The 21,873-nt window shown below is 40.8% G+C and overlaps 1 protein-coding gene across 7 annotated transcripts in view; it reads right to left on the reverse strand.

Annotated features, from left to right (window-relative positions):
- TENM3 (teneurin transmembrane protein 3) overlaps nucleotides 1-21,873 on the reverse strand; it is a 437,342-nt gene that overhangs the window by 320,353 nt on the left and 95,116 nt on the right. Inside the window, exon 1 of one of the 7 annotated variants that reach the window (XM_059156027.1) lies at nucleotides 14,301-14,418. The exons of the other annotated variants lie outside the window; for them this stretch is intronic. The gene's annotated coding sequence lies outside the window, so the exon portion shown is untranslated. Of the gene's footprint in view, nucleotides 1-14,300; nucleotides 14,419-21,873 lie in introns of those variants that run through there. 7 annotated transcript variants of the gene reach the window in all.

Genomic DNA, 21,873 nt, shown 5'->3' on the forward strand with positions numbered 1-21,873 from the left:
AATTCTGTCTCTCAAATATGCCAAGGGACACTCAGAGTCTAAAACCGGAGTAAATTCAGGGAGTAAGTATCAAAAAAATACACAAGCTTAGGCAGGTAACACTGAGCACTGGGGGGAGGAGGAGGAGGGTATTAAAAAGCTTCAAATCAACAAACAAAAAATACAAATATATTAATCTTACCTATATACACGATGACATTAAATGATTATATAGTAAGATTATTAAGTAAAAACAGAATTATGGTTCTGTCACAGAATTCACCTGAAACATATTATTACTTGGAAATTATCTTTCTATGGCACAAAAAGCCTAAAGGCTTTTATTCTGTTATTTTATAACTTTAAAATTTCTAAATCTGTATCATGGAGAACTACACGTTACTGCTACATTCAGTGTAAGCCTGGTTCATATTTTAGTACTTTTAACGCATTTGGAGATTAAATTTACTGTAAAATTTTCTTTAAAAAGTTTTAAATCTGGCAAGTATAGTAATATCAGAACTCCTCTGAATCACAAATGAACATTTTATATTTTACGAAACTCATTATTTCATGAGTACAGTATTTCTAGCTTTTATCCTTTCAACAGTGAGGAAAACATCTCTAAATCTAAAGGTTAATGATTTGCTGACAATTATAAATGTTTATAAAAGAGTGGCAATTTCTTGGTCTATTTAAGAACATTTATTCCTTAATATTTTATTAATCACAGTAAGAGCCTCTGTTATATTTAATGAATAGCACTTTTTTCAGGAAAAGACTTACACAAATAAGCTACTTGGGCTAACGTACTCCACCAAACGCACTATTCTACTAAAGTATAGCAATATGCTGGCGACAGCTGCAATGTCTAATATTCTGAGAAAAATTCAGATATTAGCGAGTCACCTTGTCGTTTTCACAAAGGCTTCATTCAATAATATATATATATATTTATTTATTTTTTTAAAGATTTTATTTATTTATTTGACAGACAGAGATCCCAAGTAGGCAGAGAAGCAGGCAGAGAGAGAGAGGAGGAAGCAGGCTCCCTGCCGAGCAGAGAGCCTGATGCAGGGCTCGCTCCCAGGACCTTGGGATCATGACCTGAGCCAAAGGCAGAGGCTTTAACCCACTGAGCCACCCAGGCACCCCGTTCATTCAATAATATTCTTTATGTGACATCGTATTTCAAGGTGGTCTCACAGAATCTGATGGAATAACCCTGTGAATTTCTTTCCTTTTGCTTTTAAGTGACAAAATGATCCCCCCCCTTTTTCTTTTTTTTTTAATTCATAGGACAATTGCTTTCATATAAACTAGAAACCCTTAAACATTTCATTTCACTGTTTTTTCCAACTGCTACAAAAATATCAAGTAAATATAAGTGGTCCTTTTCCAGCCTGACAAAACTAATTTCAATTGTGTGTTTGGAACTTCTCAAGAACATGGACTTAAAAGACAGACGTGAAGACAGGCAGTCAATCAACAAGCTTCTTGCTCAGACAAAGATGTTCTGGGAGGGGAGGGCTGCTGTAAAGTGAAACAGCAAACTAACCAAACCCCAAACAGAAGACATAGTCTCTAACCTTGAGTTTGCCATCCACAGAAAGCAACGGAATAAATTGCTTAACCCAGTTATATCAGGACGTGAAGAAAACTGAGGAAGCGCCCAGGGGAGGATGTAATGAGTACATAAGACATGAGATCGTTTGCAATCATTTGTTGGGAAAAATGATTGAGAACTTAAGAGCTGACAAGGAAGAAAGGAGAAGCTACGTGGGAGGAAATGACCCGTATGACAGCTTAGCATGTCACACTCAAAGAACACCAAACTTGGCGTCCGCTGCAATTTTTAGTCCTGGATCTCACTATCAGCCATGTAAACTCAGTAAAATTACTTAATTTTTTTGCATCTTGATGTCCTCATTCATTCAGTTCAAGAAGGAGTCACTCAGCACCAAGTGCCTGCAAGGGCCAGGCAGAGTTCTAGACCCTGACGATATCAAATTTCACAGAAGTTCCTGCCTTTGTGCAGCTTACGTTGATAAACTGTAAAATTAAAGACACCGAAGAGAAAGTCATGGGGGTGCCTTGGTGGCTCAGTGGGTTAAAGCCTCTGCCTTTGGTTCAGGTCATGATCTCAGGGTCCTGGGACTGAGCTCTGCATCCAGCATCCAGCTCTCTGCTCAGTAGAGAGCTACTCGCCCCTCCCCCAACTGCCAGCCTCTCTGCCTACTTGTGATTTCTCTCTCTCTCTCTGTGTCAAATAAAAAGCCATGAATTGAAAATGCTGCTAGGAAAAATCATCGTTGGTTTCTCTCTCTGTCATCTTCCTTTTGCCATTCAATGACAAGAGAGATCTTCCCCCAGACATGCTCTGTTCTATCACTGTGTTCTATGCCAGAGACCCAGCGGACCCCAGAGGGACACCTGAATCCTTTTATCTGAGACTCAAGGTCTTCCATGTCCTGGCTTCCACCAACTTTTTTAGCTCTTATCTTCCAAAATTCTCTTTCATGAACTTCCTATTCCAAGTAGATTATTTGATATTTTTTCAAATATACTTTTCACATTTCAACTTCTGCAATTTTGCTCATGTGCCTCCCTCTGCCTAGAATGCCTCCTCTCTGTCACTTGTCCATAATCCTACCCCTTCCGCCATTGGGCTTGATATTTTCTTGATATGGTTCTATGAGTGTGGCATTATTTTCTGAGTAGGAGAGGGAGAAGCGAAAAAGGATCCCTGAGAAAGATAATTTGTCTTTTTGGATTGAAGAGAAAGTTAAAGGCAGGGAGAGATACTATAAAACATGACTGTGATTGCATTATAATAGGTAAATCCCAAAAAACTTCTGTTTTGCAGAATCACTACTTTATGACCGATTGACTATATATAAATAAATATGTATATAATACAAATATATATAAATATGTATATAAATAAAAAGAAACCAATCTAAATGGACTCTAAATTACATAATTATGAATAGGATGATAAAGAGAAGGCCAGGGGACACATAGTAGGCTTTCAATAAATACTTAAAATTTACAAACTGATTTTCCTTAATAAATCCGTAAATTCCTGAAACATGTGTGAGTTAAGTATTTCACATTGATTTCTGATTTTACAGACAGGAAGAAAACTGCTATGTAGCAATCATGACTAAGTACAGTAACTTACACTCCATGATTACTGGGTTAAAAATCTCTTTTATAGAGAAATTGGGCTCAACACTAACAATTTCACTAACAATTTCCCTGCATTTAAGGGAAGGAGGAGTTGTGCAATAAAGTGTAATAAATGGCACACACAGAACCAGGTCATAAAAGGTTGTTAACTTCAGATCTTTTTCTTTATCTGAAAGAAATCAAAAGTTACAGAGAGTGAGACACGGCTGCTCCCGTCTCTCTCTCCCTTCCTTGGTCCGCAGACCGCTGCTCCGTGTGGCTGCCCTTTATCCCTCCCGGGCCCACGGCCTCAGTATCTTTCTGTGAGCTTCCCTCGCCACCTCAAACATGTTAGCCTAAAATAAAAGCAGGCTTATTTTCATGGCTGACATCTATTTTGGCAATGTGAATCAGGGGCTCAGACATTGACCGTGGATTGGATTATGACTGACTAAATCATAAAAAAAAAAAAAAAATGTAACTGAGGAATTCTCCTAAACAGAGCAGGTATATATATATATACACACACACACACATACAATTTTATTTTTGGTGAACTTAAGAAAGAGAAATAACAAGTGGTCTCCTATTAGTGAACTACCACATTCAAGTTTGAAATGTACCCTAGGAACTTAGAGGCAGGTGTCTTGGTATTGGTAATTGACATGACATATTCCCAGAAATGGTGGGTCAGAAAAGAATTTTACAAAATACATACAACGAGATGTTCTTTTAAATAAAAGATACTATCAGCTGTCTTTCTCCACAAATATACTTTAAAAATCTTTAATACTGAATTCTATCCATGTTCTGCCTCCATGCAAGTGGGAAGATACTATACCTTTACAATTCTAATGCCTACTTCTTGAGAAACTGAGGCACTACTGAAATAAATATTATTAATAAGCATTTTAATATACCAGGTGTTTATACTGATATCCGAGCATGAAAGCAAATAAATTTTTTTCAATTCATGAAAGACCTGCCACCTGAATCTCTTATTCCTAACTGGAAGCATAAAAAGAAAGATTGAGCCTAGCTTTTTGTAGGAAATGTAATATGCATGAAATTTAAATATACTTTAAAGAAATCAAACATATTATCAGACACTCACAGACCTTAGTAGTTTAAAAAAAATCTCAGAACCATTTAAAATAAACAACTGTACATTAAAATCAACTATAAAGCTTTAGTTTCTAAATTTTGATATTTAGTTGTCCTGCCCGCCATTTGTGGGCTCAGTAAAGGGGATCCAATGTAATGCCACTCAACTCTTAAAAGTACCAGAATTCACCAGATGAGTGGTATTGCCTTCAAAGGCCATCTCAGGGGTTATCCCCTTTTTTTCCTCTTTTGAGAAGGACTCACGGAATATACTTAACGGTGGTAATACTTTCTCTCTGAATAGAGATCTAATTTTATGAAATAGCCAAACGTTGGTTAGTTGAGCCTGGGAAGGAAGTAAACAACCAAACTAGCCAAATAGGTATTTGGTCAAAATGAGCCATGCTTCTATGAGAAGTGCTATTCTTATCTGGGTCTTAACAAATAAACTCAATTTCGAAAGAGTAGTTTCAGAGAAGTTTGGTTAAGGTATTATGATGGGAACGTGCGAAGAGTAACTATCTATTTACAACGAGAACAACCTACCTTCAATTTCAGGATCTGAAACTACAGACCAAATTATACAAGCATCCACGGCCCGCAGCAATTAGCCACCTCCCTGGAAGCTGGTGAGCAGGGTACCCTTCCCCCACAGTTCCTCTGCAGGGGCTGCTTTCCCTTCTTATTCCTTAGGCAAGCTGAATTAACCAAAGAAGCCAGGGCAGAGCCCCCAAATCCCTAACCAATGACACCTTCACAAAAAATGCAAATACACGCACAGAAGAAGCAGGACATGTACACAAAAATAAGCTAACCCTGTTGAACAATACTTTAAAACTTACTATATATTTTATCATGCATAATGTTTTCTAACCATTTTGAGGTTTTTTCCCCAATAATTTTGAATTCACTGAAGAAATTTTACAGAACCTCTACTAGAATCCATCGTTTGAAGCCATTGATAGGGTTTATCTCTTTTCACAAGAACAATTCCAACTTTTCCAAGGTCACACAACCAGGTAATAGTTTAAATGCTAATTTGTTTGACTCCTAAGCAGAAGTTCTCAGCCGACCAAAACTATGAAAAAAACAAGGCCACTGACAGATAAGCCTTGGGCACAAAGGAGTAAACACAAATACAATTTATCATTTTGCCAGGTTCAATAAATACCATTTTGATGTGTTAATAGCCTTTAACAGTGAAGGCATTAGCCATCAATTAAACAAACAAACCATTAAATAGGGAATACAAGTGTCAATAAAGGCATAATCTACTAATTTTCTAATCAATGATGCTAATCATTGCTGGATATTAATCAGGGAGTGGACATTAGCCATAGCATAATCACTTATGATTATGGTTCACTACAAAATCTAAACAATATCAAAAACAGAGTACAATACTAAACACATCTCCCCTCAGTAAGTACTTGTCGGTAAATTAAATGCTTTGCCTTGAACAAATGGAAATATTTGCAACATTCATTGATTACAGCTCTTACAGAAGGTTAGAAACAGGCATATTTCTCTGCCACAAAAGTAAAAAGAACCTAGTTAGGCAAAGTTAGTACAAAACAAAACCCAATCTGAGTTAAACTGCAGGCAGAATTCAGTCATGAAGGCTAAAACTTGGAAATTAGGACCAACCTGCCCTTGTCCTTAAGTAAATGAATAACCTTACACCAATTACTTAATCTTTTTAAGCTTCAATTTTCTCATCTATAAAATAGGGAGTAAGAATATTTACTTCATAAACTGCCTGCTACATCTTGGGTTTTATTTAACATGCCATAACAATAGTTTCTAATGAAAAAAGCAGCCTGGAAGTCAGGGGCTCTGGGGCCCACGTACTTCTTAAGGGAGGGATGTGGTGTCCTTCTGTCATTCCCAAAGGAGGCAGGAACTTGCCTTTCCTGTGTGCTTTGCCTCTAATCAGCAACTTACTCACCTGTTTTATGCCTCAGTTTCCCTATTTTTAAAATGGAGATTCTACGAGTATTGAACTCCATGAGTTGTTCTGAAGTTGAGATAAAATACCTGTATAAAGGGTTCAGCACGGAGACTAGCACTTAGTAAACACTTAATAAACGTTGGCTATTATTAGGCTTAGCTTCTCCAGTTTATAAAATGCGGAGGGTGGATTAGGGGATCTCGAGCTTTGCTTCGGTTCTGAAAATGCCTAATCATACTCACTTTCACAGAAATTAGTAAAACTGGTATTTAAAAATTTATGGGTATTTTTCCTCCTATGTCAAAGAAGATGAGGCAAGGGAGCAGAACTGTGGGGTTTCCTCTCACCACTCTCCATCTATTAACCCTCTGATGACAAAAATCCTGAAGCTATACTAGTTCTTCCTTCAATCAATCATATTAAAAAATATGTCTTCCCTACATTAGTCACTTAGAAGAGTCTTATTAGATGTGACATTTGCCAGTTTAAAAAAAAAAAAGATTAGAATCACAGACATCTTTATCGATATGTTTAACTTCCAAATGCATTTATGCACGCAGTGTCAGTGTTTTTCTCTTATTTAAATTTAGTGTTATGATTCAATGAACTATTGGCTCCTTTTAAAACTCCTTGATTGTGGAAATTAACATTTTGCTTTGCCTAAACACCTGACGCCTATTGGAACCCTGTTACCCCCAAATCTCACCTGATCATAAATGCAAAGAAATGAATGTATTAAGCCAAAAAAGCTTTTCCGAGAAGCCAAAACTAATAATGCTAATAAAAGCAGCTCTGAGAATAGTCTTTGCTCACAAGCTTCCTCTTCCTACTTTATGCAAAAATTACAGTAACAACAAAATAACCTTGGCTGTTTAATGACAGGGTAATGAGAAGTGAAAGGCGGCGTGACAAGAGAGAAAAATGGAAAACCTATCTTAAAAATTACACCTGTCTTGGAGCTGCACGTGGAATTTACAATTCTTACAAGAAGGAAGGTGATATCTGGACCAGGTCTGGAATCACACAGTACCCCGTTCATCACTGTTTTGCCATTTGAGACCTGTATAACCTTGAATTAACGTAACCTCTCTTAGGTAACAATTTTCCCGTAAGAGGGAGAAACCCCTTCTAAAAGGGAGGTTGTGAGAGTAAAATGAACTGATACGGCTAAAACGCTGTGCATAGTAAGGGCTCCAGGATGATACATAAAGCTAATAATATTAAGCATCGTTATCTGGTGTCTTAGACTGGGAATACTTAGCCCTCACCAGCTCCCGGGTAAATTACTGTACTGGGACCTGGAACAATAGAACTGATGTTCGTGATGAGGAGCTTACGTTACCGAGAAGTTAAATTATAATGAATATATTTTGTTCTACACGTAGTCAGCCAACCCTTGTTGGATGACTCCTGTCTTCTCGGCACTGCGGTTAGTGCTGGCATGCGAAGATGAACAAGACACGGCTGTGACCTGAAAGATCTTGTCCCCCTGGTCCGGGAGAATGAACCCTAAACAAATGATGACAGTGCAGTGTGTGAAGCGGGGTACAGAAACGTGCACCGGGGGCCACGGAAGTTTTAGAAGCCAGCTCTGCTGGATGCAGTCGGTCAAGGCTTCAGACACAAGATGCCACAGAAGTTGACTCTCGAAAGATCTGTGACAGGGTCAGAAAGGGGCTAAGCAGCACGGGCGAAGGGGACATGTTGAAGCATGGGTGGAGAGGTGTGAACCCACAGGAGACATGGAGGAAGGGGTGGGATTGTGAAAACTCTGATGAAACAGACGAAAGAATTTGGACTTGACCTGAAAAATGAAGACGTGACACAGGGCGGCGCGATGGTCAGAGCTGTGACTACAATGACAGTTTGGAAGCTGGATAAAAGAAGACACAGAGGTGGGCAGACCAGGTTTAGGGCTAACCGAAGAATGTAAGGACCAGAGGAAAAGAGCCTGAACTTCTGCCCCAACAGTGGGAAGAGTCAGGGGCGAGGGGGGAGTTTGTAATTCCTTTCAAACGTATTTCGATTCTGTATGTTTGTTTTTAAAGTCCTTAAAGTACTAAATCCCTGGCAGTCCACAAAACCTGACTCTCCTGTCATAACTCTTTCAGGCGATTCTGAGTTCCTTAGATTTTACTGTTACATAATTCATAGCAAGATGATAAGGCGATATCCCTGATAAGGTCTGAAATAGTATTTTAGGCATTTTGACAACGGGCCAATTTTTTTTTCTTTCTTACGATAAGATCTATACTTCATTCTGATTAAATATAAGAAAAGAGAAGTCAGTAAAAAGTAAAGCCCAAGCTAAACTCCAGTCAGTAAAGTTTGACAGCCTCGCCTAGGAAAACAAAAATCGTATATGTAGCACTTAACTGCCCTAACTGGGGTTTCCTAAAAGGTTAGATCTTGTACTGTGTTTAATAAAACTCTTCCTATTATTGGACAATACTTGTTCAAATATCGAAGCAAGAATTTCATTTTAATGGAGTTGAAATAAAATACGTCACAAGGGACGTATTGACCATGAAGTTCAGAAATATAAACTATAAATCTTTTGGTTTTAACTTTTTAAGTAAAGTGATGACTCTAGACAGCAAGCAACAGAACTATTAAAAGTTGAATAACCTTCAAGTAAACATACTTAGGCGCTTGTTAAAACAAACATTATTCCCAATGCTAAAATTGAGGCCGGCAATTCTCCCCTCTTAATAGCTTAAAAACAGTTTCAAAAGTAGCAGGATAGCAGCTTCTTTGCAAAGAGACTAATCATCAGGATTAAAAGATCCTTAAAAGCAAATACAGAATGGTCAGTCAGCCTGATCACCTTAATTTTTAATAAAGGAATCTTTAGGTATATGCAGGTATGAAACAAACTTCAGATGGAAAATCTCCTGTCACGAAAAAGAAACTAATTTTAATGTTCACCTTCACGCTGCTGATTCAGAATTGCAGGCAATAATATTTGAAAACAGAAAAAAAAAAAAAAGGAAATATGATAACACAGTATCAAACAATCTGTCAGTGATAAAACAAGCGGGGTGGTTGTCATAAAGTAGCCAAATGGCTTTTTCCACCTCCATCAAGGTCACTTTACTGATGATGGGCTCAATAAGATGATAATGCATTTAACCACTTTCCTTGCATCTGACTTCGACCTCACAAATCCAAATGGCCCTGTTTAACTACCCTGGCCTTTCAGCATTTCCCTGAACAAAGATAATTAAGGAGATGTACTACCCCCTACTATCACAGGAATTGAAAGACAAATAAACTTTTAAGAGCACAGCCAGGTGTCTCTTCCACTAATGCACAACTTTTAAGCAGGAGGTAAAATGAAATAATGGTTAAATAATTATAAAAGGTTAACAATGTTAAATTTGTTATATACGGTAATTGTTTTCCTTAAAAGAAAATGCATGAAAAGAGTTCCAGGCTACATTTTACAGGTCTCTAGACAGCAGGTCGCCCCCCTCTCTCTTACTGCCAGAAAGAGTTGGAAGACTATGGAGAAAAGGTACCGTGAAGAAACTAACATGAAAATAATGCATGAAAACTCCCGCCCGTCATTTTAATTTTAAAAAATTGGGGGCATAGATATATGTATGTGTGTATATATATATGTGTGTGTGTATATATATATATATATATATATATATATATATTTAAAAACCTGAATTGTTTCTCCATATTAGTTCTATATTAGTCATTTTGGTAGGCTCTCGAATCCATTCTGCCTTGGAAATGTACAAAACAAGATGTTTACGGGAAACAGTATTTAATGTTACGAGAGGGAAATAACTCTGAAGAGAGAAACTCTTTCTCTTTTAAATACTGTAGTACGTGGTTTCCCAAATCTTATTATTATTTAGATGTGATGTACGCTCAAATATCTGTGTACTTTTCAATTTTTATTCTTCCCTTGTGAAATGAATTCATTATCAGGAATACGCACACTATCAATTATTCCTGGGATACCAAAGAGGTAGTTACTCTCACCCTACCGTAGTAAAAATTAAGAGTAGATATTTCAAAACTTAAACACACCGGATTTGTAATGGAACGGGTAGGTTTATAACTAAAATCAACATACACATTTCAAGACAACTGGTTTCTTAGATATTAAAATATATTGCTAAATAAATCTGCTAAAAACATATATAATCAAATAACTGGTACACATCAAATTATTACTTTCTCCGGGGAAAACTTTTTTTGACAATACATTCCCAATACCTAAACTCACACAGGTTTAAAGGCCTTAGACATAATTGAGTATTACAATAACTTTTTATTTAAGACAAACTATTATCAGAGGCATATAATTTTCATTTATTCTGTATTATTTAGTACTAGAGAACTCTGCAATGCCAAACAATCTGATAGAAAGTCTAATGGAAAACACCTTATTTAAAGAAAGAAGTGTTATTTTGGCTTTAAAATATTCACTACTTGAGGATACAGAATCGCTTCAATATGATTATAGCCAAAACAGCACTTAGGATTGATAACTTAACATCTATATTTATATGCTGAGACTCTTTCAAATCAATGTGACACTGCAAAGTCGTGCTAAGTGACCCTCATCTAAAACTGTGGGAACCTTAACCCGCTTGCTCTTCGGTCTTTTTCCTCTAGCTTTCCAGCCTTCCCTTCCCTCTCTCTCTACCTACAAGTTCCACCACGTTTACTTGTGGCTGCTCTTGGAATAGCTAAAACTCAGGCCACGGCAAGGTCTAACTCTTTAAACACTCACAGCTGTGACTTGGGTTTTTAGCCAAAACCATGCAGAAGTTCTGATCTAACCCAGAAGGGTACAGCTTACATGATGGTCAACAAACTACCAGCTGTAATCACTTCCTTTTTGACTTGGACCTATCACTGGATCTCCTTCATGGAACCAAATTCCCAACATCCAAACAGCCTTAAGGAAGAATATCCTACTTCTCAAGAGGTTGGCACGAAAGCACTCACATCCAGGAGAAGATAGAGTGACTTCAGACACACTTTAAACTACCCATGAACTAGGCGGCACATATGCATATATATATTTGTACAGAGAATAAGAAACACATAGTAAAGCAATAATTGATTAGCGTAAAATGTAAACTTTCTTAATACAAGGAAAAGTTAATAAAAATTACATTTAGAAAAAGATTTAAAACAAATATAATGTCCTATTTTTAGCTTTTACATCTGGATCGTTAGGAAGGTGGTTAAAAAGCTCTATTCACAATTGTTTAAAGTCCAAAAAACAAAATAAATTATAAACATAAAGAGACTGATGTTCCAAAGCCCAATCTCTTAATTGCTGATCAGAGCTGAAAATAGATCTTTTTTCCTCCACTAATTGAATGAGTCTTGTTAAACCTTTTGAAATGCACTTTAGAAAATGCAAGAATACAGCTTAGAACAGGTTCTTTAATTTGGGTCATTTTCTGTTACTTGCAGTAGTGACGGGTGCTTAGCAACGCTGTTCTGGTGGCCCTTTTAAGGAAATGAATACCTGGAATACAGCATTTTAATCTATTTTATGGCATTAATTATCAAGATCACTGTATTTGAGACAGTGCCTCCTTTGCCATTTTCCTACGTTAAGAAAGAAAGGAGTCCGTGATTAATTGAACGTATCATTTCAGATGACAGAAGATCCTGTGGCACCCCCTTTCCCAAGAAAAAAATAAGGACATAAAAACTAATAGTAAATAGAAGTCACAGAGAGGATTAGTTTAAGTATTTAGACAAGGATCTTCCGCTGAAAATCAGGAGTTCCATATTAAGTCACTTTCATTTTTCTAAGTCTTTAAGAGGAATTAAATTCTATGATGCCACACATTAGGCCACTGATATCTAGGAAACATGATGCGACACAGCCAACATGTAATCAGATTTTATTTGGTACTTAAAGATTCGCAGAAGGTTTTAAATACTGATTTTATGGAAGAGGACTTGTACATGAGAATCGTTAACAAGAATATCATTCAGATTATGATCAAGTTACTCACTTTATATTTAACAAGCCCAAATGATCAACTACCAGGAAGACAAGGAAGCAAGGTAAAATAGAAAGCTACCAAGTAGTTTTTTAAGAAATAGAACTGCCATGTTACACTCTGTAAATACGTCCATTCACCTATTATTGATAAGCAGCACAACAGGTTCAAGAAACTAGTAATTAAAAATATTTGGTACACTCCCTTCTATTTTTCTCTGATCTCAGTTATCATTGCTAGAAGTACAACTCTCCCAACTTTTACCTCCTGATCACACAATTCATTTTAGATTTCCTGTGCTGGAGAAGGAAGGTAACACTCTCCCCTATCACCATTCCTGCCTGTGTTCACAGCTACCAAGACATCAAGTGACTCCCTCTTTGTCTAGACTGTACCCTAATTTCAATCTTTAATGGCCAATTTTTTAAAGCTTTTAACACTCAGCCTCCAAAGATGAGAAAGAAACCAGGTTAACAACCTGAAATCTTATTTGTAAAGTTTCAGAGTCTTGGTTACTATATAATCAGCATCCCTTTAAATTAAACGTATTTCATACATGACGTTAAATTTATCACCAAATTGTGTAAATCACAGCCTAAAATGAGTAACACCCACATTTCACAAGTTTTTTTCACCGCTTAAGACAAATGGACATTGCCTGGGGCTTGGGGGTTTTGAAGAGTATGGTTGCATTTTAATGCTCGGGAATCCGCTGGGGGGGAGGGGGGGCTAAATGTGTGGAACAGACAGTATATGCTGCACTAAACTGTTCTCCCCAGAGGGAGGCTTCCCAAGTTAGCTGTATTTCTCACATGCCTTCTCTGGATCTTTTCTGTCCTTTTCTTCAGGACTCCTTTCACAATTAGCACACAGAGGTCTCTGCATAAAGCTCTGAAACCTCTAAAACCAGAGAACAAAAGGTTTATTTTAAAAAATGAAAACCTTGGCTTGTCCAACTCCAGACGTGAATCTGCTTTCAATTACTGAAAGTATTTCCACTTCAGTGCAAGGGGATCAAATCCTCAACTACACCATCTTACGGCACTGCATTTGATTATTTGAGGCTTTCCGAAGACAGAATGACTCTGTGACACAGGCGCACATATATTCCGTACGTATCTCTGCTGAGATACTCCAGAGATAGAGACGCCGGCACCGAAAAGGGAGGCAGTGGGACTTGGGAGAGCGGCCACAGAGCTTTGTTTTATTTTATGGGAAGACACACAGACAGGGTTAAAAAAAAAAAAAAAAAAGGTTTTTACTTTCCATCCCCCCCGCCCCCAACTCTTTCCCCCAGTAACCTGCGCGAAGGACCCCGGCAAAGTTGGGTTTCTTTTAGAGACGCGGCTGCCTCCAACCCTCTCCTGGCAAAAAATCACCCGCTAAGTATTTCGCAAGCGGGAAACCGCTCTTTTAATTAGCGCGATTATTTTGGACCTCTTTCCCCATTAAGCAATCAGGATGATGGATTTTAGTTAATGGAACCGGAGGGCTGGTTCATTCAAGCTCCACGCAGACCTTAAAACGCAGCCAAGACCTCCAGGATCCAACAGCGCGGCTGCCCGAAGTCGCTCCCAGCGAACCGGGCAAGAGGCGCCGCCACGGTCCCGGAAGGCAGGGCGCAAGCCGCTCGCCCTCCCGCCTCGGGACCGTCCACCGCCCCCCCCCCCCAAAATCCGCCTCCTTAAAAATACCGGGAACAAAAGACGCCATTCTCCCCGCGGCTACCTGCGCCGCTCCGAGGGACGACGAGCCCCCGAGAAAGTTCAGCCGTCGCCTCCCCTCACCCCTTCCCCGTGGTCCCGCAGGGGTTAAATGGCCACCTCATTTCTGATGCTAATGTTGCCTCTGCGGCGGTCCGAACCCGCGCGGAGCCTCCTCCCATTCCGACCCCGCCGGGGAGAACGCGGGGCCGCCGCCGCCGCCGACCCGGGTGCGGGCGAGCGAGCGGGCGAGCGACCCCGCCGCGCCGGGAGCCGCGCGAGGAGCCGCGCGAGGAGCCGCGCCGGGAGCCGCGTGAGGGACCGCGTGAGGGACCGCGCGGGGAGCCGCGCTCCGCCCGTCCGCCCAGGCCCCGGCCGCCGCCGCCGCCGCTCACCCACCTTGCCGCGGCGCGCCCTCGCTGTGGCCGTGCGGAGCCGAGCCCGGCGCTGCCAAGTTGCCTCGGTCTGGAGCGTATCATGTTACAGCGCCGGGCTCGGGGCTCCGGCTGCGAGCGGCAGCCAGACATGATAGGCTGAGGCTCCTCTGTTTACACCCGGCCGCGGAGGGGGCGGCGGCGGCGCTTAACCCCTTCGCGCCGGGCCGCGCCGCCGCCGCCGCCGCCGCCCCGCCAGCCCCGCCAGCCCCGCCAGCCCTGCGCCCCGTCGCCGCGGCTCGAGGCGGCCCGGGCCGCCTTCTCACCCCTCCTTCCACACAGACACGCGCGGACACGCACGCACGGACACACACACGCGCGCACACACACCCACCGCGGGCCGGGGCATCTTAACAGCCGTGCCCCAAACGAAGAGTGTGCAACTGCACCAAACACTGGTCACAGGCATGCTTTAAAGACCCGGCTGGGAGGCATTCCACGCGCACACACTCGCAGGCCATAAAACACCGGTGTTCTCTAAAGTGGCTTTTCGGGCTGCTGTGGATTTTTCAGAATAGGTTTTCTCCAGAAGCACTACTTTGCGGGGCTCACAGAAGAGCCTCTTCCCCGGCGCGGGGATGAATCCCGACCCCCGAGCCGCCACCATTCCTGCGCCGGCCCCCGCCGGGCCGCGGGCGGAGCGCGCCGGGGAGTGCGGGCCACGCGGCCCCCGCCGCGGCGCGACGCGGGGCTCGGGCTCGCAGGACGCGCCGCGTGGCAGAGGTGGGTGCCTCGGCGGCGGGAGGGCTCGGGGAGCCGGGCCTGAAGGCGGCTCGCCCGGGCGCCGCGGCCGGACGCGGCGGGGACCCGCTCGGCCCCCGGGGCTCGCCCGCCGCAGAAGGCCGGGGGCCGCGCCGCGCGCCTCTCCTCCGGCCGCAGCTGCCGACCCCCGCGGACGCCGCGGAGAGAGCCAGGCCGGCGCTCCGGGGCGGGAAGGAGGTCCCCGGGGCTGCAGGCGTGTGCTCCGGGCGCCGCAGCCAACTCTAGAGGATGTGCCTGGGCTGGGCAACCCCGACCTGGAACAGCTCATGGGGTGCTCTAACTCGCTTTACTTGGGCATGGAAGCTACTTCAGGATTGCAGCACTTCCACACGTTTTTATTTAAAAATGGTCTTTCCCCCTCCCCCTCCAGATCCACTTTTATCATTATTTTTGCATTGCCTCCAGTCCCACGTCCCTCCTTCTTTTAATTTTTTTTTTTCTAGAACATTCCATCCCCCTCAGCTTCTTCCTCCATTAAACTGAGACTTGAACGACTGTGTGTTCCTGAGTTTTGGGGTTCGGCGTGCTTTCTTCCAATCCCTCCTGGCCCCTCAAAGTATTTTCATAAATAAAGAAACAAAGAAAACAAGCAGCACTTGGCATTACAATATTCCTATCAATCAGCACACCTTTCTTTTATTAGCTGTCATCGCAGGGAACCAACCGTCTTCTAAATACGGACTTAAACTGAAAAATTAATACTTTAAGAAATCATTAGCGTTCTCCATTAATCAATAAGTTCCAATAATGAATGTATTCTTACCTCAATCCGTGATTGAAAAACCGTAATTTCTTTTTCTTCTTTAGCATTCTCCTCCTACCTTGACTTTTGTCACTCTTCACATCTAACGCTACATACAGTAATGTGAATACAGCTCATCTGCCTCTTGGATACTTTTCCTTCTCTGTTTTCATTACCGTCAAACACATCCATCATCATACATGGAAATGTCTGGTGTTACTCCACGTTGAAGTAAAGTCTGTACCCTGTAGTGTTCTCTCCTCTCAGTAATAATGGCTTCTCGAAAATCCTGACTCACAAGCATTCTGTTACAACATGATTATGACAACCATCATGTGTGTTCTTCCCTGAATGGTCAATATGTTCACCCTTTAATTAGGACATTAGTAAGATCTCCCAGAAATTCTTTAAACATTTATCTGACACAGTCTTAATTTCCAAGTTATTTCAGGGTTTTGGAACTCTCTTTAGTAAAATTGGGTCAAAAAATAGAACAATAGATATTTTGTGGGGCACCAAAAAGACTTCTAAGCTCTTAAGCAAATATCTCCTTAAGTCTTAATATTTTGAACGTGATCGCCTACAGATCACTGTGATGTGTGTGACTCTTCAGGTGGAGGGGGTGCCTTAAATAATTGCAAATAAACACTATTTAAGTTGGAATATGGAGAAGGTATTGTTCCGTTGGACTCTTAGAAGAATGAAATAGGTAAAACATCGCACAGTTGGAATTTTTTAGTATCTGCAGGTCTTGTCCATGTTTCAGGAATGTACGTCTGGATTTTCTATGATGCACATTAGCAGATGTGGGTTTGAATTAGAACATTAGAGGACAGAAGGGCGAACACTCTAATGGGAAGAAAGGAAGGTTTTAAAATCTTAAATCACTGTTTGGGTCAAGATGAATCTCAAGAAGACTAATACTTGGCATACTCATTTCCCCAGATAAATGCTATGTAAATTGGTCACTGATTGATAGCATTTATTAAAATTCCAATTTAAAATGCTAATTAAGCAATGCCCATTTATACATATCAGATACAGGTTAGGTAAATTTTTATATTGGACTACATTGGAATATTCTACATACACATCTACTTCTACCTTTTCTGAATACAAAAACTAATTATTTCCAAATTGCACAAAGACAGTATCCCTTGAGAATAATCAAGGGCTTACTCTGAACGCAGCTGAGCAGCAGTAGGAGCTCACAGAGAAGAAGAGGAAGAGATATGGTTTTAAACAGTTTTTATCGCTGAAAAGTGAAGGCTGGCTTCCACATATATCTTCCCAAGAAAAGACACAAAGTTTTGTGGCCACCCCTATCCATACAGTAAATCACTGCCCTCTTGTAAATAAAGGAGTCTACTGAAGAGTTCTATAGAGACATATAATAAGGCACACATTAAATTTCTACTTTCATCTACTACAGTTTGCCATATTGATGATATCAGGAATAATGAGCATTATGGATACTGCCTTTTATAGGTTAAGCATTTCTTGTCTAAGATTTGCAGAATTCCCTACAGTTTCATGAGCAGACGCTATTAAATATGTTGAATTATGTGGCTATTTTGTGTTGTGAATAAATAACCACATGAAATCATACTTGCGCTATTAAATGAATTTTACTTATAACTGAATTCACTTCTTTAGGCATAAAAGCCTAATGACTGCACACCACAAGGAAGATTTTTAAAAATGCATGAACCAAACCAAATCAAAGCAAATTGTATTAAAGAAAAAAAAAAGTCCATGAATGAGCTGTTACTTCAGACTGGCACCAACTTAGCTTTAATATTAAGAATTCTTCTGACCTCTCTCTACTTAAGCCAAAAACCGTGGGGAACAAAAATTCGGTTTAACCAAAACTAGGATCATTACCTTTCCTGCTGATGATCAAGTACCGAATCCATACTGTTAGAGATGCTAGTACAAAATCAAAATCTAACACTTTTCGCTCTACTGAACATATGACTATGATAACCACTAATACAGAGCACTTTATTTGAGTGTCACTATATTTAGCATTTAACACATTTTTATTTCTCTAAGCAAGCCCATATGAAAAAGTAATATTGTTATCCCATTTTACAGATGAGGAAACTGGACCTAAGGTTAATAATGGTCCAATAGTTAGAGAATACCATAGCTTAAATTCAGCCCCAGGTGTCCTGAGCTTGATGCTTAAGCCATTTGACTAAATACCTAGTATTTAGTAGTTAAAACTGGTATTAGGCGTGTAGATCACTTTCGAAATCAAACGTGTCAGGATAAGCCACACCAAGGATTTGGAAACATGATATTCAATTCTAAAACCGATTATTTGCGGATTTGGGAGGAGGAAAAAGGAAGAGACACGGTTTTCCCTGTGTTTTGAAGTTAAGCTTAATAGTTAAGGTTACTAGTAGTATACAGACCAGTATTCTCTGCAAGTTGGAAGCTTATACAGGAATAAAACAGTTAATAACTATTCCTGATTGAGGAATTGGCATAGGTCAATATGTACCTGTCACTCTAGAATTTAGTTTGTCTAGATGGACCTTGTTAAAAATTACACATTTATTTGTAAACAGTTTTGTTCTTTTTTTAAATACACAAGTATGTCAAAGACACTGTTTATGTCATCAAAATTACAGCGCACTGACATCAATTGGTACATAATAATTGTATAATTACTTTGATACATGCTGTGAATTGAATTTTAGATTTCATCTTCTTTTTCCCAAAGTGTTATTTTGTCAGGAGCAAGAAAGTCTCTAACAGCTATGTGGACTCTGTTAGAAGATGACATAAAACTGTATTTAAAATCATATTTCTGGGTCCTTTTCCCAATGAAGTTCAATTATCATTTACACTGGAACCAAAATAAAGGCTTGAGGAAAAGGCTCATCCTAAAGTCCAATTCATAATTTTCACAGATGTTTACAGTAAGTCTAAAAGGATGGTATAATAGTAGGTGATTCTTTGATTTAACCTACAGAAAAATCCACCCACAATATAGCTTTCGAGTTCACAACTATGTGCAATGACCCACATCCCAAATCTTTCTATCAGGTAAGTTTTCTGCTTTATTTGTAAAAATGTTATGTCACCCAAAACACAAGTGCCTTCTGAAATCTGATACTATGTGAAGACCTGAGACTCTTTCTTTAGATCTCCAATCATGTTTGCTGTGTGACAAAAGAACTGGTTCTTATTTTTGTCCTAATTCAGGTGACCTTGGGCAGGAGCATGCTGGGTCCTCCACAGCCTGGGCAGGCAGGGAGGGAGGAGGAAGCAAGGTGTGGGAGTGTGTGATGAGGTCTGGACTCCTTGCAGGGGGCAATCAAGCAATGCACTGTATCCAAAAGGCTTAGTGAGCTTCAGCTCTGTGCTGGCAAGTATCCAAGTGGGAAGGAAGGGGGCGAGGAAGGGAGATCATTCCTCTCTAGTGGTGAGAGCGAGACAGGGGGCAAGAGGGCAGGGCTTCGAGAGAAATCCAGATGGTCAGCAAGAGTTAGCGGGGGGTACATATGCCAGGGACTGGGCATACAGCAAGAGCCAAGGACCCAAGTCAAGCCACCAAATGTCCAAAGGCAATGTTAGGAGGGAGTCTGTATGGAGTAGTGTGTAGAACCCTAGTTCCATGTATAAACCGCCATGACTGGGGAAGCCCAGGAGAGGCCGAGGTAGAGTTGGCTGGTTGGATCCCAAGGCTGCAAGAAGCTAGACTAATTCCCAGGCCCACCCAGGGATGGCAGTATTTGTCCATGCTTGGCAATTTACTGGGTTCAACTTATTTTTATGTTTTGAAAATGAGAATACCTGTGGGGTAGAGGGTTCTTGGAATGTATTCTTTGATAGACCACGTGTTAAGAAACGGAAAGGTGATAAAGAAAAATGATAGAATTATTTTAATTGCAGTCATTTTGTCAACCTGATCTCTGTTTCCACCCATCATGCCATTTACCCAACCCCAAAGCACATTGTAGTGTTAGTTCTCAAAACACATTCTCCGTTGAACGTTAAAAAGCTAGGCAATATATCTTTGAGATTAAATATCTTACTATAAATACTTTGTCTTCTTTGTTCAGACACCAAGAATTAGGTATTCATTGATGTTTTTAGGTGTGTAATTATCTATAGAAGAGAGTAGCTAATCACTGGTCAAATCCTTTACGCAGTGGACAGAGCATAGAATCAAACGAACTTCTATAGTCATTCTTGAAAATTATCACATAAACCCATAAGTATTAAGATCATTTTTGCAGGTAGCCTATTTAACAAGTCTTTATTGACATACGAATCTAGATAATAATGTATTATTTTCAGAGGGTTCATGACATAGTCACACGCAACACATCTTTCATGATTTTTTTTCTATTTTGTGAACATAAATCATGTCTAAGCACATGTTTTTATTGTCATTTTGGATGGAGGTATATGCCTGATCCTTCTGTTTTCACCTGGCCAATGTCTGCTTGTTCATGACTTGGTTTGGGAGGCAGTTCTTCCAGTTAGTCTTTTGCTGATCCACTAAGAATTTAAGAGTCCCCCCTTTGAGTTCCCATTGAACTCTGTAAATATCCTTTTCATCATACTATATTCTGCTGCCTGTCCACTTGTCTGTAACTCCCTCCAGACCATAAACACAGGAGGGCAGGAACCACTTCTCTGCTGATTCCCCAGCACTTAGCATAGTGTCGTGTACTAGAGACATTAAAGAAATACTGGGTGAGGGACAGGTAGATGGAGAGATCGTGAGAAACAAACAGCCCCGATTGAAGAAACTGCTTGCTACAGAAAACCATCTGTATCATCTGTATTTATCACACTGTTCTGTAATTATTTGGTTTTCTGTCTCTGTCTCTCTCTCTCACACACACACCCTTAACCCAAGGCAACCTAACCTAACCCACATTTTGAGGCTCCTAGCACCACAGATAGTTTGAGATCACTATCTTTCAAAACTATAAATGTTCACTTTTTCATTATAAGATCATGGAATTATAAAACTGGACACACACTTCGTATGTGATCTAACTCGGTTGTACCCTTCTGGATCCCCGGACACAGAAGAACCCATTTGTTGTTGTAGTTGTTTTTAACCCCTGCCCTGCCAGGTCCATTTCAAGTGATACATTAAAACATTTCACATTGTTTACCAGGAGCGAATTCTACTTTGAGAGTCTCTAAATCTCTAAAGCCACTGTTTATGCCCAAATGTTCTTGCTCAGTCTTCAGTAGAAACAAGGAAGAACTGGTCACCATTTTCTTTTTCTTTCTTTCTTTTTTTTTTTTTTTTTGAAGATTTTATTTATTTATGTGTGTGAGAGAGAAAATGAGAGAGAGCATGAGAAGTGGGAGGGTCAGAGGGAGAAGCAGACTCGCTGCCGAGCAGGGAGCCCGATGCGGGACTCGATCCCGGGACTCTAGGATCATGACCTGCCATTTTCTCCATAAGTGGCCTTCATATTCTTGACGTTGACTGTTCTCAAGTTTCCCCTTAAGATACACATTGTCAGGCTAAATAATCTTGCTTATTTTTATTTGACTTTATTTTACCAGTTCCTCATGGGCTGAATGTTCATCTCTTCCAGCATCTTACAAGCTGTTCTCTGAACCTCCTTCACAGGATGTGTGTGGGGGGGGGAGGGGAGCTGCTGAAAACCACGTTGACTGGGTTATCAGGCTCAAGATTTGCAGATCAAGGCCAAGGATCCAGAAAGCAGGGAAAGAGGGTGACGCAAGCATTGCACTGGATATCCCTCTTTAGATATGCCAGCAAGGGGTTCAGAGGTTGGAGAGAAGGGAATTAGCTCTGCAATGTGCATTTACTAAGCCATTCCGTCACCCTGATATTTCTGGAAATAGATGTGATGCCAGGTGCTGAGTGAATGCAATCATGGGCGTCGCCTCCATCCAGGGGGCACGGAGGGTGACAGAAGGCAAGGTCTAGGAAATCGGAGAGAGTCAAGAGTGTAGCACAACAAAGAAACCCCAGAAGAGAGGCTTCGAGACTCCAGGCAGACACCGAGGAGGGCGATGGTTA

The sequence above is a fragment of the Mustela lutreola genome, chromosome 18, assembly GCF_030435805.1.
Source record: "Mustela lutreola isolate mMusLut2 chromosome 18, mMusLut2.pri, whole genome shotgun sequence".
In the NCBI taxonomy this organism is placed as follows: Eukaryota; Metazoa; Chordata; class Mammalia; order Carnivora; family Mustelidae; genus Mustela; species Mustela lutreola.